The following is a 19,092-nucleotide window of genomic DNA, read 5'->3' as shown; positions in this document are numbered from 1 at the left end:
AGCTGTCTACAGCATGTTCTCAGGCCAGCGCAGCAACGTGACGCGAGGCTGGGGCGGAGCCGAGGCTCCTATATGCAAATGACTCAGGCTGCTGCTGTGCATCTTGGGCGGCTTTTGACTTGAGCTCGGCCTGCCCTGTGGGGGGTCGGAGTGGGCGTCAGCCGCGTCGGGAGCGACCGGCGCCTCCCACTCGAGGAGCCTCCGTGCGGTCTGTGCCGAACGCCACCCCCCACCCCCTCCCTTTCGGGCACGAGACTCCGCGATGTTGGGGAGCTGCGTCGGAGGGGCGCTCGTCGGGCCGGCGGGCCCCAACTCATACTTACCTGGCAGGGGAGATACCATGATCACTAAGGTGGTTCTCCCAGGGTGAGGCTCATCCATTGCACTCCGGGTGTGCTGACCCCTGCGATTTCCCCAAATGCGGGAAACTCGACTGCATAATTTGTGGTAGTGGGGGACTGCGTTCGCGCTTTCCCCTGATTTCCTATGGTCAAAGACAGAACACAAAAGATGCTCTGCTGAGCCGAAGCGATGCTTTGGAGAAAAGCTCCAAGCAGCGGGCAGACGTGGCCTTTGGCTCCCCCTTGTGGGGGAAGGATGCCACCTTCCCTGTGTCGCTGCTATGCTTTGTTTATTGTTTCTTGGTTGGTTTGAGGTTGTTGCCTTTGCTCGACACTTTGGCCCTTTTTGACCCCCCCACCCCCGGCTGGTGGGGATTGAGCAAGTCGCTTGCATCTCGTTGACTTGGTGACGACATGGCTTGCTCTGCTTGTCTGCAGGTGCAGGCGGGCATGCTCGCGGGAGGGCACCTGCAGCATCCCCATCTCACAGCCTTGGGGCTGGAGCTGGAGCTGTGAGTGGGCCGCTGGTGCGCAGCTATCTGCGGTTTGGTCCTCCTGCCCTTGAGCCTCCTCCAGCGTGCATCCTCTTGAGCGGAGATGAGTGAGTCATGAGAGGGTGCCGGCAGCTGGAGCTCGAGCTGTCTACAGCATGTTCTCAGGCCAGCGCAGCAACGTGACGCGAGGCTGGGGCGGAGCCGAGGCTCCTATATGCAAATGACTCAGGCTGCTGCTGTGCATCTTGGGCGGCTTTTGACTTGAGCTCGGCCTGCCCTGTGGGGGTCGGAGTGGGCGTCAGCCGCGTCGGGAGCGACCGGCGCCTCCCACTCGAGGAGCCTCCGTGCGGTCTGTGCCGAACGCCACCCCCCACCCCCTCCCTTTCGGGCACGAGACTCCGCGATGTTGGGGAGCTGCGTCGGAGGGGCGCTCGTCGGGCCGGCGGGCCCCAACTCATACTTACCTGGCAGGGGAGATACCATGATCACTAAGGTGGTTCTCCCAGGGTGAGGCTCATCCATTGCACTCCGGGTGTGCTGACCCCTGCGATTTCCCCAAATGCGGGAAACTCGACTGCATAATTTGTGGTAGTGGGGGACTGCGTTCGCGCTTTCCCCTGATTTCCTATGGTCAAAGACAGAACACAAAAGATGCTCTGCTGAGCCGAAGCGATGCTTTGGAGAAAAGCTCCAAGCAGCGGGCAGACGTGGCCTTTGGCTCCCCCTTGTGGGGGAAGGATGCCACCTTCCCTGTGTCGCTGCTATGCTTTGTTTATTGTTTCTTGGTTGGTTTGAGGTTGTTGCCTTTGCTCGACACTTTGGCCCTTTTTGACCCCCCCACCCCCGGCTGGTGGGGATTGAGCAAGTCGCTTGCATCTCGTTGACTTGGTGACGACATGGCTTGCTCTGCTTGTCTGCAGGTGCAGGCGGGCATGCTCGCGGGAGGGCACCTGCAGCATCCCCATCTCACAGCCTTGGGGCTGGAGCTGGAGCTGTGAGTGGGCCGCTGGTGCGCAGCTATCTGCGGTTTGGTCCTCCTGCCCTTGAGCCTCCTCCAGCGTGCATCCTCTTGAGCGGAGATGAGTGAGTCATGAGAGGGTGCCGGCAGCTGGAGCTCGAGCTGTCTACAGCATGTTCTCAGGCCAGCGCAGCAACGTGACGCGAGGCTGGGGCGGAGCCGAGGCTCCTATATGCAAATGACTCAGGCTGCTGCTGTGCATCTTGGGCGGCTTTTGACTTGAGCTCGGCCTGCCCTGTGGGGGGTCGGAGTGGGCGTCAGCCGCGTCGGGAGCGACCGGCGCCTCCCACTCGAGGAGCCTCCGTGCGGTCTGTGCCGAACGCCACCCCCCACCCCCTCCCTTTCGGGCACGAGACTCCGCGATGTTGGGGAGCTGCGTCGGAGGGGCGCTCGTCGGGCCGGCGGGCCCCAACTCATACTTACCTGGCAGGGGAGATACCATGATCACTAAGGTGGTTCTCCCAGGGTGAGGCTCATCCATTGCACTCCGGGTGTGCTGACCCCTGCGATTTCCCCAAATGCGGGAAACTCGACTGCATAATTTGTGGTAGTGGGGGACTGCGTTCGCGCTTTCCCCTGATTTCCTATGGTCAAAGACAGAACACAAAAGATGCTCTGCTGAGCCGAAGCGATGCTTTGGAGAAAAGCTCCAAGCAGCGGGCAGACGTGGCCTTTGGCTCCCCCTTGTGGGGGAAGGATGCCACCTTCCCTGTGTCGCTGCTATGCTTTGTTTATTGTTTCTTGGTTGGTTTGAGGTTGTTGCCTTTGCTCGACACTTTGGCCCTTTTTGACCCCCCCACCCCCGGCTGGTGGGGATTGAGCAAGTCGCTTGCATCTCGTTGACTTGGTGACGACATGGCTTGCTCTGCTTGTCTGCAGGTGCAGGCGGGCATGCTCGCGGGAGGGCACCTGCAGCATCCCCATCTCACAGCCTTGGGGCTGGAGCTGGAGCTGTGAGTGGGCCGCTGGTGCGCAGCTATCTGCGGTTTGGTCCTCCTGCCCTTGAGCCTCCTCCAGCGTGCATCCTCTTGAGCGGAGATGAGTGAGTCATGAGAGGGTGCCGGCAGCTGGAGCTCGAGCTGTCTACAGCATGTTCTCAGGCCAGCGCAGCAACGTGACGCGAGGCTGGGGCGGAGCCGAGGCTCCTATATGCAAATGACTCAGGCTGCTGCTGTGCATCTTGGGCGGCTTTTGACTTGAGCTCGGCCTGCCCTGTGGGGGGTCGGAGTGGGCGTCAGCCGCGTCGGGAGCGACCGGCGCCTCCCACTCGAGGAGCCTCCGTGCGGTCTGTGCCGAACGCCACCCCCCACCCCCTCCCTTTCGGGCACGAGACTCCGCGATGTTGGGGAGCTGCGTCGGAGGGGCGCTCGTCGGGCCGGCGGGCCCCAACTCATACTTACCTGGCAGGGGAGATACCATTCTCTCTGGGTGAGTATCGCTTCTCAGCCTTCTGACGGGCAGCAGTGGTGGGAGACTACTTCTGTTTCTTGTTGGTTGGCGGTTGCGATCGGGGTTCCCCTTGTGGGGCCCTGGTGTGCGATAGAGTGGCGACTGTGTTTATCTGCTACGAAAATGGTGGAGAAGGCACGTGGATTAGAGGACTCTGTCCGTCTACAAGTCCTGTCTGGACATGAGGAAGAAATTGGCCTGGACCAAATTTGCATGGATGTCTTGAAGAACATAAGAAGCCTTAAGGTAACAGATGTATTGGCACTGCAGGATTTTCAAAAGCAGGGAATTTATGATATCACGTTTGTTTCCTTGGGTATATGTCAGAAAGTCTACATGGAGCTGGTGCGGATGAAGGAGAAGAAAGAAGTGGAATGCCTGGAGTTTATTGTTGTGGAGCCCCTTTTTCAACAGACTTACAAGTATGTTGTGGTACATATGTATAATCCCAAGGTTCCAGATGATACCGTAACCCATTTTTTGAGAAGATACTGTTATGAAGTCAAATTCCTGGGGAAGATGAAAAATAGGCATAACTATTATAATGGCAAAAGAAGATACTTGGTGAAATTAATTCCTGATGCAACAGCCATTGGGGGGGCTCTGAGCATTCCTGCACAATTTTCAATTGGGGGGGAGAGGGGTTTTTGTTTCTACACTGGACAAATTGAATATTGTAGAAAGTGTCATATGTACGGACATGTGCAGAAAGAATGCCCGGTGCAAGGAATTGTTTGTAAGAATTGTGGGAAGCCCGGCCACATGGTGGATAGTTGCCCTGAGGCAAAGGTGTGTGATTTGTGTGGGTTGGAAGGTCACTTTGCCAGGAAATGTAGATTGTGGACTCAGATTCCTAAGTCCTATGCGGAGGCAACTAGTGGTCACTGGGGAAATAAGAGTGATGGTAAGAGTGGTGAGCATGAAAGCGCTAAGAATGAGAAAAGTGAGTTTGGTGGAAAAGGCAAACCTGAGCATCGTGCTGGTGTGATAGTTTCAAATGCAGCTAAAGAGCAAAGAAGTCAGAAACAAAATGGTGGAAGTAAAGTGAGCCATGCTGGATCTAAGATGGAGGATGGAGGGCGGGGCCAGGAAGGGGGAAAAGATTTTCAGAGCTCTCCTATAGTTGATCTGGGCGAGGCCAAGAGTGCAATGGAGACTGTGTCTGAAGGACAGGGCCTTGGTGGTGAATTTGCATATGCTAATGCAGGCGTATGTGTGGACCCTGTAGTGGGGGAGGGAGATGGGGAAGGAATGGAGTTTCAGGAGGAGGAGGATTCAGATCGGACGCTCACTCCTGGGCAGAGGGATGGGGGGACTAGTAGTAGTGATGAAAGTGTTTTTGAGGATGGTGATGATGATGATGATGATGATGGGGAGGATGAGGAAGAGGATGAGGAAATAGCTTCCTCGCTCAGTAAAAAGAGTAGAATGGAGGGGTGTTGGTCTGGTGGGCAGGGAGATCCTGTCTCTCCAAGGCCAGGTGTTTCTAACAGGGGCTCGGATCCTGAGTCGCCTGATATATGTAGAAAGGTGGATAGTAGGAATACTCCTTTCTCTGAATCATGATGGAGAATGTATGGTGGAAAATAATTTTTTTTGCCATGATGAGTTTATGTGTTGCTTCCCTGAATGTGCGAGGGATCAGTTCTTCTATCAGGAGAGCAGGTATATTAGATTATATGGAGAGGGTGAATGCTGACATTATATGTCTACAAGAATGTGCAATAAAAGCCTCACCGCATGCAAGTGAATGGAGCAGGGGGCAGTCTTTTTGGTCTCCTTGTACAGACAATAAAAATGAGGGGGTTGGCATACTATTGAAAAATAATAATTTAAAAGTATTACAGTTTAAAATTATCATACCTGGAAGATGTTTGTTTTTGTTATTAGATTTCTTAGGTCACCGGGTAAGGGTTTTTAATATTTATGCCCCTGCGGACAAGAAAGCACGGGTGTCCTTTTTGGAGTCGGTAAAGTGGTTTCTGCCAGGTAGAGATTTTTCTATAATAGCAGGTGATTTTAATTGCATTAGATCTGCAAATGATCGTAAGAGCTCTGCGGAATTCAGGACGGATGTGACTTCCAATATGTTGAATCAAGTGGTGCAGGATTTACGCTACACGGATGTGGGTTTGATGGTTCGGCCGAATGAAAACAAGTTTACATTTGTGGCGGACAGTGGGCGTTGTAGTTCCCGGATCGATTATGTGTTTGTGTCTGAAGGGATCAAAGTTACCAAATGTAATCATGTGACAAACACTTTTTCTGATCATAAGATGGTAATGGTGGATCTGTGTATTGTTGAGTCCCTTGCTTTTGGCAAGGGGCTCTGGAAGCTAAATGTAAGCCTGCTGGAAGAAGAGGAGGTGAGAAGTGGTTTTAAAAACGTGTTTACATTCTGTGTGTCTGAACAGCACCGTTTTAAAAATCTGCTGGAATGGTGGGATTGGGCAAAGGAGAAATTTGCATATTATTTTAAAGGGGTGTGTTTTAAAAGAGCAAAAGCCAAAAGAGATCAAGAGGAAGCAATAATTTCTAAGATGGAAGCGCTTTATAAGTTTAAAAGAGCTGGGATGGAGGTGGATAATGAGATTGCTGATTTGAAGGAGGATTTTAAAAAAACACTAATTGAAAAAGGGAAATCTATTGTCTTTAAAGCAAAAATACAGCACATGGAAGAAGATGAGCAATGTACAAGATATTTTTTTAAGAAATGTTTTAAGCCTAAAGGGGTTTTTAAGTCTGTTTTTACTCCTGCAGGTGAGAAGTCTGGGGAGGAAATGATTAATGGTATTCATTCTTTTTATAAAACCCTTTTTTCGAATGACAGCAGAGCCAGTGATGCAGAAATCAATGATTATTGTAATATTTTGACTGATAATATTCCTGAAGAAAAGGTGCCTTTTCTAAGTGATGGGGTCAAAAAGGATGAAGTGAGGCGTGCTGTGGATGGACTGGCGAAAGGGAAGACACCTGGCTGTGATGGCCTTCCTGTGGAATTTTATGTAGTATTTTGGGACATTTTAGGTGTGGAATTTTATCGGGTGGTGGAATATGTTTTTACTCATGCGGTTCTGTCTGACTCTATGCGTAGAGGGATCGTCACTTTGATACATAAGAAGGGTGATGTGAGAGAAATTAAAAACTGGAGACCAATAACTTTGCTCAATTGTGATTACAAGATTATTTCCAAAATTGTGGCAAGTAGATTGAGTGAAGTAATAATGGACATGGTGGGTGAATACCAAGCATGTGCAGTGCCAGGTAGGAGAATATCGGACAACTTGTTGCTTTTAAGGGACTTAATTTATTACGCTAATTTTAATAAGAACCCCCTTCTTGTACAGTCAGTTGACCTGGAAAAAGCTTTTGATAAAGTTTCACATAGATTTTTGTTTGCTGCACTTAGACACCTTGGGATCCCCACTAAATTATTGAACATTATTAAGTCTTTTTATTGTGGAGTTAGTAGTCAGCTCTTAATTAATGGTCACGTGAGTTCTAGTTTTAATATTCTATCTGGCGTTAGGCAAGGGTGCCCTTTATCTCCTATTCTTTTTATTTGCGTAGTAGAAGCTCTTTTAAAAAGTGTGCAAGTCGATAAGTGTGTGGATGGTGCCTTTGTCCCTGGAGGAATGGGGGGTCCTGTGAAATCATTAAGTTACATGGATGACATTGCTTTTATTTGTGGTTCGCAAGCTGAGCTTAATAGGATAAATCTTCATGTAAGAATTTTTTGTTGTGTGGCTGGAATGGCTGTAAATTGGAGTAAGTGTCAGTTTTGCAACTTTGGAAGGCAGGTGGATGTTAGTGTGGTGGGAGTAGAAAGAAAAGAAGAGATAGAGGTCCTCGGTGTTATCTTTGAAAAGGAACTTAAAGGGAAGAAGAGTCTGAGGATCCTGGAAAATAAAACAGAACAGAAACTGAATTATTGGAAATTAAGGAACTTGTCTCTGAGAGGGAAGGTACTTATCGTGAAGTCAGTGATCCTTCCATTACTGCTATATACTGCTCTGATATTTCCGCCTGCGAGTTTATGGACTAAGAGAGTTACAAGGAAACTGTTTACCTTTTTTTGGGGGTCAAAGATGGAAAAATTAAGGAGAGAAAAAGTGATGCTTTCTGTGGAAATGGGGGGCTGTGGCTTTCCAAATATGGAAAGGTTTTTAAAGATGCACTATTTGTTGAATATTTATAGACTTTCCCAGAGTAAAAGTAAGGCTGCAGACATGTGCAGGTTTTTGGCAGGATGGCTGTTTCAGAAATGGAGCTGGTGTGAGAAGGATTTGAGGAAGCCGGTCGCGTTTGTGGTTCCGTCTTTTTATGTAGTACTTAAGTCCTTCTATGATCAAATTGGTTTAAGCCCCACAGATAGACCTGATAAAAGAGAGATTGTTAAGAGATTAAAGGAGAGAGAATTTTTATGTGATGTGCCATCCTGCAATACTGCGCAATCAAGGCAAGTCTGGAAGCTGTTTTTTGTTATAGGAATCAGCAATCGGCAAAAGGACGTAACTTGGATGGCATTACAAGGATGTTTGCCAACACGAGCTTTTTTGAATAGAAGAGGGATACGGGTTCAAGAATTTTGTCCAAGGGAGGGATGTAAGGATCCAGAGACAATTCAGCACATTTTTTGGGACTGTCCTTTTGCAAAAAAAGTTTTTACCCTTTTATCCCGGTTTTTTATTGCTCTTGTTGGGTTCCATTGCTTTGATTTTAGAAGGATATTAACAGGTCAAGATTTCAATCACTTGGAAAGGAGACGGATGAGTTGGATTATTTTTGCCATATATAAGGAAGTTTTGTGGGATTCACGGAACCTGGTTATTTTTAAAAAGGTGTGTCTCTCTCCAATGGACTGTAAGAACATTTTTCTTGCCAGGTTGTTTTATGTTTATCTATTAGATAAGAAAAGACTCGGTGAAACAACAGCAGAAACACTTTGGAAGTACTCACAGTGGAACGATTACTGTAGGTAGGATTTTGATTATTTTTTGGTGATCGGGATTGTTTTTTTTGTTTATGGGAGATTTTTCCATATGATGATCAGGAAACTTGTTAATTGAACGAGCAGATGATGCATGCGTTAATGAGAGTTCCAATCTGAGGAAAAAGGTTCTCCCAGGGTGAGGCTCATCCATTGCACTCCGGGTGTGCTGACCCCTGCGATTTCCCCAAATGCGGGAAACTCGACTGCATAATTTGTGGTAGTGGGGGACTGCGTTCGCGCTTTCCCCTGATTTCCTATGGTCAAAGACAGAACACAAAAGATGCTCTGCTGAGCCGAAGCGATGCTTTGGAGAAAAGCTCCAAGCAGCGGGCAGACGTGGCCTTTGGCTCCCCCTTGTGGGGGAAGGATGCCACCTTCCCTGTGTCGCTGCTATGCTTTGTTTATTGTTTCTTGGTTGGTTTGAGGTTGTTGCCTTTGCTCGACACTTTGGCCCTTTTTGACCCCCCCACCCCCGGCTGGTGGGGATTGAGCAAGTCGCTTGCATCTCGTTGACTTGGTGACGACATGGCTTGCTCTGCTTGTCTGCAGGTGCAGGCGGGCATGCTCGCGGGAGGGCACCTGCAGCATCCCCATCTCACAGCCTTGGGGCTGGAGCTGGAGCTGTGAGTGGGCCGCTGGTGCGCAGCTATCTGCGGTTTGGTCCTCCTGCCCTTGAGCCTCCTCCAGCGTGCATCCTCTTGAGCGGAGATGAGTGAGTCATGAGAGGGTGCCGGCAGCTGGAGCTCGAGCTGTCTACAGCATGTTCTCAGGCCAGCGCAGCAACGTGACGCGAGGCTGGGGCGGAGCCGAGGCTCCTATATGCAAATGACTCAGGCTGCTGCTGTGCATCTTGGGCGGCTTTTGACTTGAGCTCGGCCTGCCCTGTGGGGGGTCGGAGTGGGCGTCAGCCGCGTCGGGAGCGACCGGCGCCTCCCACTCGAGGAGCCTCCGTGCGGTCTGTGCCGAACGCCACCCCCCACCCCCTCCCTTTCGGGCACGAGACTCCGCGATGTTGGGGAGCTGCGTCGGAGGGGCGCTCGTCGGGCCGGCGGGCCCCAACTCATACTTACCTGGCAGGGGAGATACCATGATCACTAAGGTGGTTCTCCCAGGGTGAGGCTCATCCATTGCACTCCGGGTGTGCTGACCCCTGCGATTTCCCCAAATGCGGGAAACTCGACTGCATAATTTGTGGTAGTGGGGGACTGCGTTCGCGCTTTCCCCTGATTTCCTATGGTCAAAGACAGAACACAAAAGATGCTCTGCTGAGCCGAAGCGATGCTTTGGAGAAAAGCTCCAAGCAGCGGGCAGACGTGGCCTTTGGCTCCCCCTTGTGGGGGAAGGATGCCACCTTCCCTGTGTCGCTGCTATGCTTTGTTTATTGTTTCTTGGTTGGTTTGAGGTTGTTGCCTTTGCTCGACACTTTGGCCCTTTTTGACCCCCCCACCCCCGGCTGGTGGGGATTGAGCAAGTCGCTTGCATCTCGTTGACTTGGTGACGACATGGCTTGCTCTGCTTGTCTGCAGGTGCAGGCGGGCATGCTCGCGGGAGGGCACCTGCAGCATCCCCATCTCACAGCCTTGGGGCTGGAGCTGGAGCTGTGAGTGGGCCGCTGGTGCGCAGCTATCTGCGGTTTGGTCCTCCTGCCCTTGAGCCTCCTCCAGCGTGCATCCTCTTGAGCGGAGATGAGTGAGTCATGAGAGGGTGCCGGCAGCTGGAGCTCGAGCTGTCTACAGCATGTTCTCAGGCCAGCGCAGCAACGTGACGCGAGGCTGGGGCGGAGCCGAGGCTCCTATATGCAAATGACTCAGGCTGCTGCTGTGCATCTTGGGCGGCTTTTGACTTGAGCTCGGCCTGCCCTGTGGGGGGTCGGAGTGGGCGTCAGCCGCGTCGGGAGCGACCGGCGCCTCCCACTCGAGGAGCCTCCGTGCGGTCTGTGCCGAACGCCACCCCCCACCCCCTCCCTTTCGGGCACGAGACTCCGCGATGTTGGGGAGCTGCGTCGGAGGGGCGCTCGTCGGGCCGGCGGGCCCCAACTCATACTTACCTGGCAGGGGAGATACCATGATCACTAAGGTGGTTCTCCCAGGGTGAGGCTCATCCATTGCACTCCGGGTGTGCTGACCCCTGCGATTTCCCCAAATGCGGGAAACTCGACTGCATAATTTGTGGTAGTGGGGGACTGCGTTCGCGCTTTCCCCTGATTTCCTATGGTCAAAGACAGAACACAAAAGATGCTCTGCTGAGCCGAAGCGATGCTTTGGAGAAAAGCTCCAAGCAGCGGGCAGACGTGGCCTTTGGCTCCCCCTTGTGGGGGAAGGATGCCACCTTCCCTGTGTCGCTGCTATGCTTTGTTTATTGTTTCTTGGTTGGTTTGAGGTTGTTGCCTTTGCTCGACACTTTGGCCCTTTTTGACCCCCCCACCCCCGGCTGGTGGGGATTGAGCAAGTCGCTTGCATCTCGTTGACTTGGTGACGACATGGCTTGCTCTGCTTGTCTGCAGGTGCAGGCGGGCATGCTCGCGGGAGGGCACCTGCAGCATCCCCATCTCACAGCCTTGGGGCTGGAGCTGGAGCTGTGAGTGGGCCGCTGGTGCGCAGCTATCTGCGGTTTGGTCCTCCTGCCCTTGAGCCTCCTCCAGCGTGCATCCTCTTGAGCGGAGATGAGTGAGTCATGAGAGGGTGCCGGCAGCTGGAGCTCGAGCTGTCTACAGCATGTTCTCAGGCCAGCGCAGCAACGTGACGCGAGGCTGGGGCGGAGCCGAGGCTCCTATATGCAAATGACTCAGGCTGCTGCTGTGCATCTTGGGCGGCTTTTGACTTGAGCTCGGCCTGCCCTGTGGGGGTCGGAGTGGGCGTCAGCCGCGTCGGGAGCGACCGGCGCCTCCCACTCGAGGAGCCTCCGTGCGGTCTGTGCCGAACGCCACCCCCCACCCCCCTCCCTTTCGGGCACGAGACTCCGCGATGTTGGGGAGCTGCGTCGGAGGGGCGCTCATCGGGCCGGCGGGCCCCAACTCATACTTACCTGGCAGGGGAGATACCATGATCACTAAGGTGGTTCTCCCAGGGTGAGGCTCATCCATTGCACTCCGGGTGTGCTGACCCCTGCGATTTCCCCAAATGCGGGAAACTCGACTGCATAATTTGTGGTAGTGGGGGACTGCGTTCGCGCTTTCCCCTGATTTCCTATGGTCAAAGACAGAACACAAAAGATGCTCTGCTGAGCCGAAGCGATGCTTTGGAGAAAAGCTCCAAGCAGCGGGCAGACGTGGCCTTTGGCTCCCCCTTGTGGGGGAAGGATGCCACCTTCCCTGTGTCGCTGCTATGCTTTGTTTATTGTTTCTTGGTTGGTTTGAGGTTGTTGCCTTTGCTCGACACTTTGGCCCTTTTTGACCCCCCCACCCCCGGCTGGTGGGGATTGAGCAAGTCGCTTGCATCTCGTTGACTTGGTGACGACATGGCTTGCTCTGCTTGTCTGCAGGTGCAGGCGGGCATGCTCGCGGGAGGGCACCTGCAGCATCCCCATCTCACAGCCTTGGGGCTGGAGCTGGAGCTGTGAGTGGGCCGCTGGTGCGCAGCTATCTGCGGTTTGGTCCTCCTGCCCTTGAGCCTCCTCCAGCGTGCATCCTCTTGAGCGGAGATGAGTGAGTCATGAGAGGGTGCCGGCAGCTGGAGCTCGAGCTGTCTACAGCATGTTCTCAGGCCAGCGCAGCAACGTGACGCGAGGCTGGGGCGGAGCCGAGGCTCCTATATGCAAATGACTCAGGCTGCTGCTGTGCATCTTGGGCGGCTTTTGACTTGAGCTCGGCCTGCCCTGTGGGGGTCGGAGTGGGCGTCAGCCGCGTCGGGAGCGACCGGCGCCTCCCACTCGAGGAGCCTCCGTGCGGTCTGTGCCGAACGCCACCCCCCACCCCCTCCCTTTCGGGCACGAGACTCCGCGATGTTGGGGAGCTGCGTCGGAGGGGCGCTCGTCGGGCCGGCGGGCCCCAACTCATACTTACCTGGCAGGGGAGATACCATGATCACTAAGGTGGTTCTCCCAGGGTGAGGCTCATCCATTGCACTCCGGGTGTGCTGACCCCTGCGATTTCCCCAAATGCGGGAAACTCGACTGCATAATTTGTGGTAGTGGGGGACTGCGTTCGCGCTTTCCCCTGATTTCCTATGGTCAAAGACAGAACACAAAAGATGCTCTGCTGAGCCGAAGCGATGCTTTGGAGAAAAGCTCCAAGCAGCGGGCAAACGTGGCCTTTGGCTCCCCCTTGTGGGGGAAGGATGCCACCTTCCCTGTGTCGCTGCTATGCTTTGTTTATTGTTTCTTGGTTGGTTTGAGGTTGTTGCCTTTGCTCGACACTTTGGCCCTTTTTGACCCCCCCACCCCCGGCTGGTGGGGATTGAGCAAGTCGCTTGCATCTCGTTGACTTGGTGACGACATGGCTTGCTCTGCTTGTCTGCAGGTGCAGGCGGGCATGCTCGCGGGAGGGCACCTGCAGCATCCCCATCTCACAGCCTTGGGGCTGGAGCTGGAGCTGTGAGTGGGCCGCTGGTGCGCAGCTATCTGCGGTTTGGTCCTCCTGCCCTTGAGCCTCCTCCAGCGTGCATCCTCTTGAGCGGAGATGAGTGAGTCATGAGAGGGTGCCGGCAGCTGGAGCTCGAGCTGTCTACAGCATGTTCTCAGGCCAGCGCAGCAACGTGACGCGAGGCTGGGGCGGAGCCGAGGCTCCTATATGCAAATGACTCAGGCTGCTGCTGTGCATCTTGGGCGGCTTTTGACTTGAGCTCGGCCTGCCCTGTGGGGGTCGGAGTGGGCGTCAGCCGCGTCGGGGGCGACCGGCGCCTCCCACTCGAGGAGCCTCCGTGCGGTCTGTGCCGAACGCCACCCCCCACCCCCTCCCTTTCGGGCACGAGACTCCGCGATGTTGGGGAGCTGCGTCGGAGGGGCGCTCGTCGGGCCGGCGGGCCCCAACTCATACTTACCTGGCAGGGGAGATACCATGATCACTAAGGTGGTTCTCCCATGGTGAGGCTCATCCATTGCACTCCGGGTGTGCTGACCCCTGCGATTTCCCCAAATGCGGGAAACTCGACTGCATAATTTGTGGTAGTGGGGGACTGCGTTCGCGCTTTCCCCTGATTTCCTATGGTCAAAGACAGAACACAAAAGATGCTCTGCTGAGCCGAAGCGATGCTTTGGAGAAAAGCTCCAAGCAGCGGGCAGACGTGGCCTTTGGCTCCCCCTTGTGGGGGAAGGATGCCACCTTCCCTGTGTCGCTGCTATGCTTTGTTTATTGTTTCTTGGTTGGTTTGAGGTTGTTGCCTTTGCTCGACACTTTGGCCCTTTTTGACCCCCCCACCCCCGGCTGGTGGGGATTGAGCAAGTCGCTTGCATCTCGTTGACTTGGTGACGACATGGCTTGCTCTGCTTGTCTGCAGGTGCAGGCGGGCATGCTCGCGGGAGGGCACCTGCAGCATCCCCATCTCACAGCCTTGGGGCTGGAGCTGGAGCTGTGAGTGGGCCGCTGGTGCGCAGCTATCTGCGGTTTGGTCCTCCTGCCCTTGAGCCTCCTCCAGCGTGCATCCTCTTGAGCGGAGATGAGTGAGTCATGAGAGGGTGCCGGCAGCTGGAGCTCGAGCTGTCTACAGCATGTTCTCAGGCCAGCGCAGCAACGTGACGCGAGGCTGGGGCGGAGCCGAGGCTCCTATATGCAAATGACTCAGGCTGCTGCTGTGCATCTTGGGCGGCTTTTGACTTGAGCTCGGCCTGCCCTGTGGGGGTCGGAGTGGGCGTCAGCCGCGTCGGGGGCGACCGGCGCCTCCCACTCGAGGAGCCTCCGTGCGGTCTGTGCCGAACGCCACCCCCCACCCCCTCCCTTTCGGGCACGAGACTCCGCGATGTTGGGGAGCTGCGTCGGAGGGGCGCTCGTCGGGCCGGCGGGCCCCAACTCATACTTACCTGGCAGGGGAGATACCATGATCACTAAGGTGGTTCTCCCAGGGTGAGGCTCATCCATTGCACTCCGGGTGCGCTGACCCCTGCGATTTCCCCAAATGCGGGAAACTCGACTGCATAATTTGTGGTAGTGGGGGACTGCGTTCGCGCTTTCCCCTGATTTCCTATGGTCAAAGACAGAACACAAAAGATGCTCTGCTGAGCCGAAGCGATGCTTTGGAGAAAAGCTCCAAGCAGCGGGCAGACGTGGCCTTTGGCTCCCCCTTGTGGGGGAAGGATGCCACCTTCCCTGTGTCGCTGCTATGCTTTGTTTATTGTTTCTTGGTTGGTTTGAGGTTGTTGCCTTTGCTCGACACTTTGGCCCTTTTTGACCCCCCCACCCCCGGCTGGTGGGGATTGAGCAAGTCGCTTGCATCTCGTTGACTTGGTGACGACATGGCTTGCTCTGCTTGTCTGCAGGTGCAGGCGGGCATGCTCGCGGGAGGGCACCTGCAGCATCCCCATCTCACAGCCTTGGGGCTGGAGCTGGAGCTGTGAGTGGGCCGCTGGTGCGCAGCTATCTGCGGTTTGGTCCTCCTGCCCTTGAGCCTCCTCCAGCGTGCATCCTCTTGAGCGGAGATGAGTGAGTCATGAGAGGGTGCCGGCAGCTGGAGCTCGAGCTGTCTACAGCATGTTCTCAGGCCAGCGCAGCAACGTGACGCGAGGCTGGGGCGGAGCCGAGGCTCCTATATGCAAATGACTCAGGCTGCTGCTGTGCATCTTGGGCGGCTTTTGACTTGAGCTCGGCCTGCCCTGTGGGGGTCGGAGTGGGCGTCAGCCGCGTCGGGAGCGACCGGCGCCTCCCACTCGAGGAGCCTCCGTGCGGTCTGTGCCGAACGCCACCCCCCACCCCCTCCCTTTCGGGCACGAGACTCCGCGATGTTGGGGAGCTGCGTCGGAGGGGCGCTCGTCGGGCCGGCGGGCCCCAACTCATACTTACCTGGCAGGGGAGATACCATGATCACTAAGGTGGTTCTCCCAGGGTGAGGCTCATCCATTGCACTCCGGGTGCGCTGACCCCTGCGATTTCCCCAAATGCGGGAAACTCGACTGCATAATTTGTGGTAGTGGGGGACTGCGTTCGCGCTTTCCCCTGATTTCCTATGGTCAAAGACAGAACACAAAAGATGCTCTGCTGAGCCGAAGCGATGCTTTGGAGAAAAGCTCCAAGCAGCGGGCAGACGTGGCCTTTGGCTCCCCCTTGTGGGGGAAGGATGCCACCTTCCCTGTGTCGCTGCTATGCTTTGTTTATTGTTTCTTGGTTGGTTTGAGGTTGTTGCCTTTGCTCGACACTTTGGCCCTTTTTGACCCCCCCACCCCCGGCTGGTGGGGATTGAGCAAGTCGCTTGCATCTCGTTGACTTGGTGACGACATGGCTTGCTCTGCTTGTCTGCAGGTGCAGGCGGGCATGCTCGCGGGAGGGCACCTGCAGCATCCCCATCTCACAGCCTTGGGGCTGGAGCTGGAGCTGTGAGTGGGCCGCTGGTGCGCAGCTATCTGCGGTTTGGTCCTCCTGCCCTTGAGCCTCCTCCAGCGTGCATCCTCTTGAGCGGAGATGAGTGAGTCATGAGAGGGTGCCGGCAGCTGGAGCTCGAGCTGTCTACAGCATGTTCTCAGGCCAGCGCAGCAACGTGACGCGAGGCTGGGGCGGAGCCGAGGCTCCTATATGCAAATGACTCAGGCTGCTGCTGTGCATCTTGGGCGGCTTTTGACTTGAGCTCGGCCTGCCCTGTGGGGGTCGGAGTGGGCGTCAGCCGCGTCGGGAGCGACCGGCGCCTCCCACTCGAGGAGCCTCCGTGCGGTCTGTGCCGAACGCCACCCCCCACCCCCTCCCTTTCGGGCACGAGACTCCGCGATGTTGGGGAGCTGCGTCGGAGGGGCGCTCGTCGGGCCGGCGGGCCCCAACTCATACTTACCTGGCAGGGGAGATACCATTCTCTCTGGGTGAGTATTGCTTCTCAGCCTTCTGACGGGCAGCAGTGGTGGGAGACTACTTCTGTTTCTTGTTGGTTGGCGGTTGCGATCGGGGTTCCCCTTGTGGGGCCCTGGTGTGCGATAGAGTGGCGACTGTGTTTATCTGCTACGAAAATGGTGGAGAAGGCACGTGGATTAGAGGACTCTGTCCGTCTACAAGTCCTGTCTGGACATGAGGAAGAAATTGGCCTGGACCAAATTTGCATGGATGTCTTGAAGAACATAAGAAGCCTTAAGGTAACAGATGTATTGGCACTGCAGGATTTTCAAAAGCAGGGAATTTATGATATCACGTTTGTTTCCTTGGGTATATGTCAGAAAGTCTACATGGAGCTGGTGCGGATGAAGGAGAAGAAAGAAGTGGAATGCCTGGAGTTTATTGTTGTGGAGCCCCTTTTTCAACAGACTTACAAGTATGTTGTGGTACATATGTATAATCCCAAGGTTCCAGATGATACCGTAACCCATTTTTTGAGAAGATACTGTTATGAAGTCAAATTCCTGGGGAAGATGAAAAATAGGCATAACTATTATAATGGCAAAAGAAGATACTTGGTGAAATTAATTCCTGATGCAACAGCCATTGGGGGGGCTCTGAGCATTCCTGCACAATTTTCAATTGGGGGGGAGAGGGGTTTTTGTTTCTACACTGGACAAATTGAATATTGTAGAAAGTGTCATATGTACGGACATGTGCAGAAAGAATGCCCGGTGCAAGGAATTGTTTGTAAGAATTGTGGGAAGCCCGGCCACATGGTGGATAGTTGCCCTGAGGCAAAGGTGTGTGATTTGTGTGGGTTGGAAGGTCACTTTGCCAGGAAATGTAGATTGTGGACTCAGATTCCTAAGTCCTATGCGGAGGCAACTAGTGGTCACTGGGGAAATAAGAGTGATGGTAAGAGTGGTGAGCATGAAAGCGCTAAGAATGAGAAAAGTGAGTTTGGTGGAAAAGGCAAACCTGAGCATCGTGCTGGTGTGATAGTTTCAAATGCAGCTAAAGAGCAAAGAAGTCAGAAACAAAATGGTGGAAGTAAAGTGAGCCATGCTGGATCTAAGATGGAGGATGGAGGGCGGGGCCAGGAAGGGGGAAAAGATTTTCAGAGCTCTCCTATAGTTGATCTGGGCGAGGCCAAGAATGCAATGGAGACTGTGTCTGAAGGACAGGGCCTTGGTGGTGAATTTGCATATGCTAATGCAGGCGTATGTGTGGACCCTGTAGTGGGGGAGGGAGATGGGGAAGGAATGGAGTTTCAGGAGGAGGAGGAGGAGGAGGATTCAGATCGGACGCTCACTCCTGGGCAGAGGGATGGGGGGACTAGTAGTAGTGATGAAAGTGTTTTTGAGGATGGTGATGATGATGATGATGATGATGGGGAGGATGAGGAAGAGGATGAGGAAATAGCTTCCTCGCTCACTAAAAAGAGTAGAATGGAGGGGTGTTGGTCTGGTGGGCAGGGAGATCCTGTCTCTCCAAGGCCAGGTGTTTCTAACAGGGGCTCGGATCCTGAGTCGCCTGATATATGTAGAAAGGTGGATAGTAGGAATACTCCTTTCTCTGAATCATGATGGAGAATGTATGGTGGAAAATAATTTTTTTTGCCATGATGAGTTTATGTGTTGCTTCCCTGAATGTGCGAGGGATCAGTTCTTCTATCAGGAGAGCAGGTATATTAGATTATATGGAGAGGGTGAATGCTGACATTATATGTCTACAAGAATGTGCAATAAAAGCCTCACCGCATGCAAGTGAATGGAGCAGGGGGCAGTCTTTTTGGTCTCCTTGTACAGACAATAAAAATGAGGGGGTTGGCATACTATTGAAAAATAATAATTTAAAAGTATTACAGTTTAAAATTATCATACCTGGAAGATGTTTGTTTTTGTTATTAGATTTCTTAGGTCACCGGGTAAGGGTTTTTAATATTTATGCCCCTGCGGACAAGAAAGCACGGGTGTCCTTTTTGGAGTCGGTAAAGTGGTTTCTGCCAGGTAGAGATTTTTCTATAATAGCAGGTGATTTTAATTGCATTAGATCTGCAAATGATCGTAAGAGCTCTGCGGAATTCAGGACGGATGTGACTTCCAATATGTTGAATCAAGTGGTGCAGGATTTACGCTACACGGATGTGGGTTTGATGGTTCGGCCGAATGAAAACAAGTTTACATTTGTGGCGGACAGTGGGCGTTGTAGTTCCCGGATCGATTATGTGTTTGTGTCTGAAGGGATCAAAGTTACCAAATGTAATCATGTGACAAACACTTTTTCTGATCATAAGATGGTAATGGTGGATCTGTGTATTGTTGAGTCCCTTGCTTTTGGCAAGGGGCTCTGGAAGCTAAATGTAAGCCTGCTGGAAGAAGAGGAGGTGAGAAGTGGTTTTAAAAACGTGTTTACATTCTGTGTGTCTGAACAGCACCGTTTTAAAAATCTGCTGGAATGGTGGGATTGGGCAAAGGAGAAATTTGCATATTATTTTAAAGGGGTGTGTTTTAAAAGAGCAAAAGCCAAAAGAGATCAAGAGGAAGCAATAATTTCTAAGATGGAAGCGCTTTATAAGTTTAAAAGAGCTGGGATGGAGGTGGATAATGAGATTGCTGATTTGAAGGAGGATTTTAAAAAAACACTAATTGAAAAAGGGAAATCTATTGTCTTTAAAGCAAAAATACAGCACATGGAAGAAGATGAGCAATGTACAAGATATTTTTTTAAGAAATGTTTTAAGCCTAAAGGGGTTTTTAAGTCTGTTTTTACTCCTGCAGGTGAGAAGTCTGGGGAGGAAATGATTAATGGTATTCATTCTTTTTATAAAACCCTTTTTTCGAATGACAGCAGAG

General features: G+C 53.2%; 10 non-coding genes and 1 pseudogene across 10 annotated transcripts; all 11 read left to right on the top strand.

Moving 5' to 3' along the window:
- The first annotated feature begins 315 nt into the window (after positions 1–315).
- Positions 316–479, top strand: LOC138660036 (U1 spliceosomal RNA). The gene has a single exon (XR_011317535.1). It is a non-coding gene; the product is annotated as a U1 spliceosomal RNA (small nuclear RNA).
- An 812-nt stretch (positions 480–1,291) lies between these two features.
- Positions 1,292–1,455, top strand: LOC138660035 (U1 spliceosomal RNA). Its single transcript, XR_011317534.1, has one exon. It is a non-coding gene; the product is annotated as a U1 spliceosomal RNA (small nuclear RNA).
- An 813-nt stretch (positions 1,456–2,268) lies between these two features.
- On the top strand, positions 2,269–2,432 carry LOC138660034 (U1 spliceosomal RNA). Its single transcript, XR_011317533.1, has one exon. It is a non-coding gene; the product is annotated as a U1 spliceosomal RNA (small nuclear RNA).
- Positions 2,433–8,364: 5,932 nt separating this feature from the next.
- LOC138660409 (U1 spliceosomal RNA) lies at positions 8,365–8,544 on the top strand (annotated as a pseudogene).
- An 813-nt stretch (positions 8,545–9,357) lies between these two features.
- LOC138660033 (U1 spliceosomal RNA) lies at positions 9,358–9,521 on the top strand. The gene has a single exon (XR_011317532.1). It is a non-coding gene; the product is annotated as a U1 spliceosomal RNA (small nuclear RNA).
- Positions 9,522–10,334: 813 nt separating this feature from the next.
- LOC138660032 (U1 spliceosomal RNA) lies at positions 10,335–10,498 on the top strand. Its single transcript, XR_011317531.1, has one exon. It is a non-coding gene; the product is annotated as a U1 spliceosomal RNA (small nuclear RNA).
- An 813-nt stretch (positions 10,499–11,311) lies between these two features.
- Positions 11,312–11,475, top strand: LOC138660031 (U1 spliceosomal RNA). Its single transcript, XR_011317530.1, has one exon. It is a non-coding gene; the product is annotated as a U1 spliceosomal RNA (small nuclear RNA).
- Positions 11,476–12,287: 812 nt separating this feature from the next.
- LOC138660030 (U1 spliceosomal RNA) lies at positions 12,288–12,451 on the top strand. The gene has a single exon (XR_011317529.1). It is a non-coding gene; the product is annotated as a U1 spliceosomal RNA (small nuclear RNA).
- An 812-nt stretch (positions 12,452–13,263) lies between these two features.
- LOC138660381 (U1 spliceosomal RNA) lies at positions 13,264–13,427 on the top strand. The gene has a single exon (XR_011317831.1). It is a non-coding gene; the product is annotated as a U1 spliceosomal RNA (small nuclear RNA).
- Positions 13,428–14,239: 812 nt separating this feature from the next.
- On the top strand, positions 14,240–14,403 carry LOC138660330 (U1 spliceosomal RNA). The gene has a single exon (XR_011317787.1). It is a non-coding gene; the product is annotated as a U1 spliceosomal RNA (small nuclear RNA).
- Positions 14,404–15,215: 812 nt separating this feature from the next.
- On the top strand, positions 15,216–15,379 carry LOC138660329 (U1 spliceosomal RNA). The gene has a single exon (XR_011317786.1). It is a non-coding gene; the product is annotated as a U1 spliceosomal RNA (small nuclear RNA).
- Positions 15,380–19,092: the final 3,713 nt, after the last annotated feature.

This window comes from Ranitomeya imitator, chromosome 1 (genome assembly GCF_032444005.1).
Source record: "Ranitomeya imitator isolate aRanImi1 chromosome 1, aRanImi1.pri, whole genome shotgun sequence".
NCBI lineage: Eukaryota > Metazoa > Chordata > Amphibia > Anura > Dendrobatidae > Ranitomeya > Ranitomeya imitator.
This window is presented reverse-complemented; position numbering and strand designations above follow the sequence as displayed.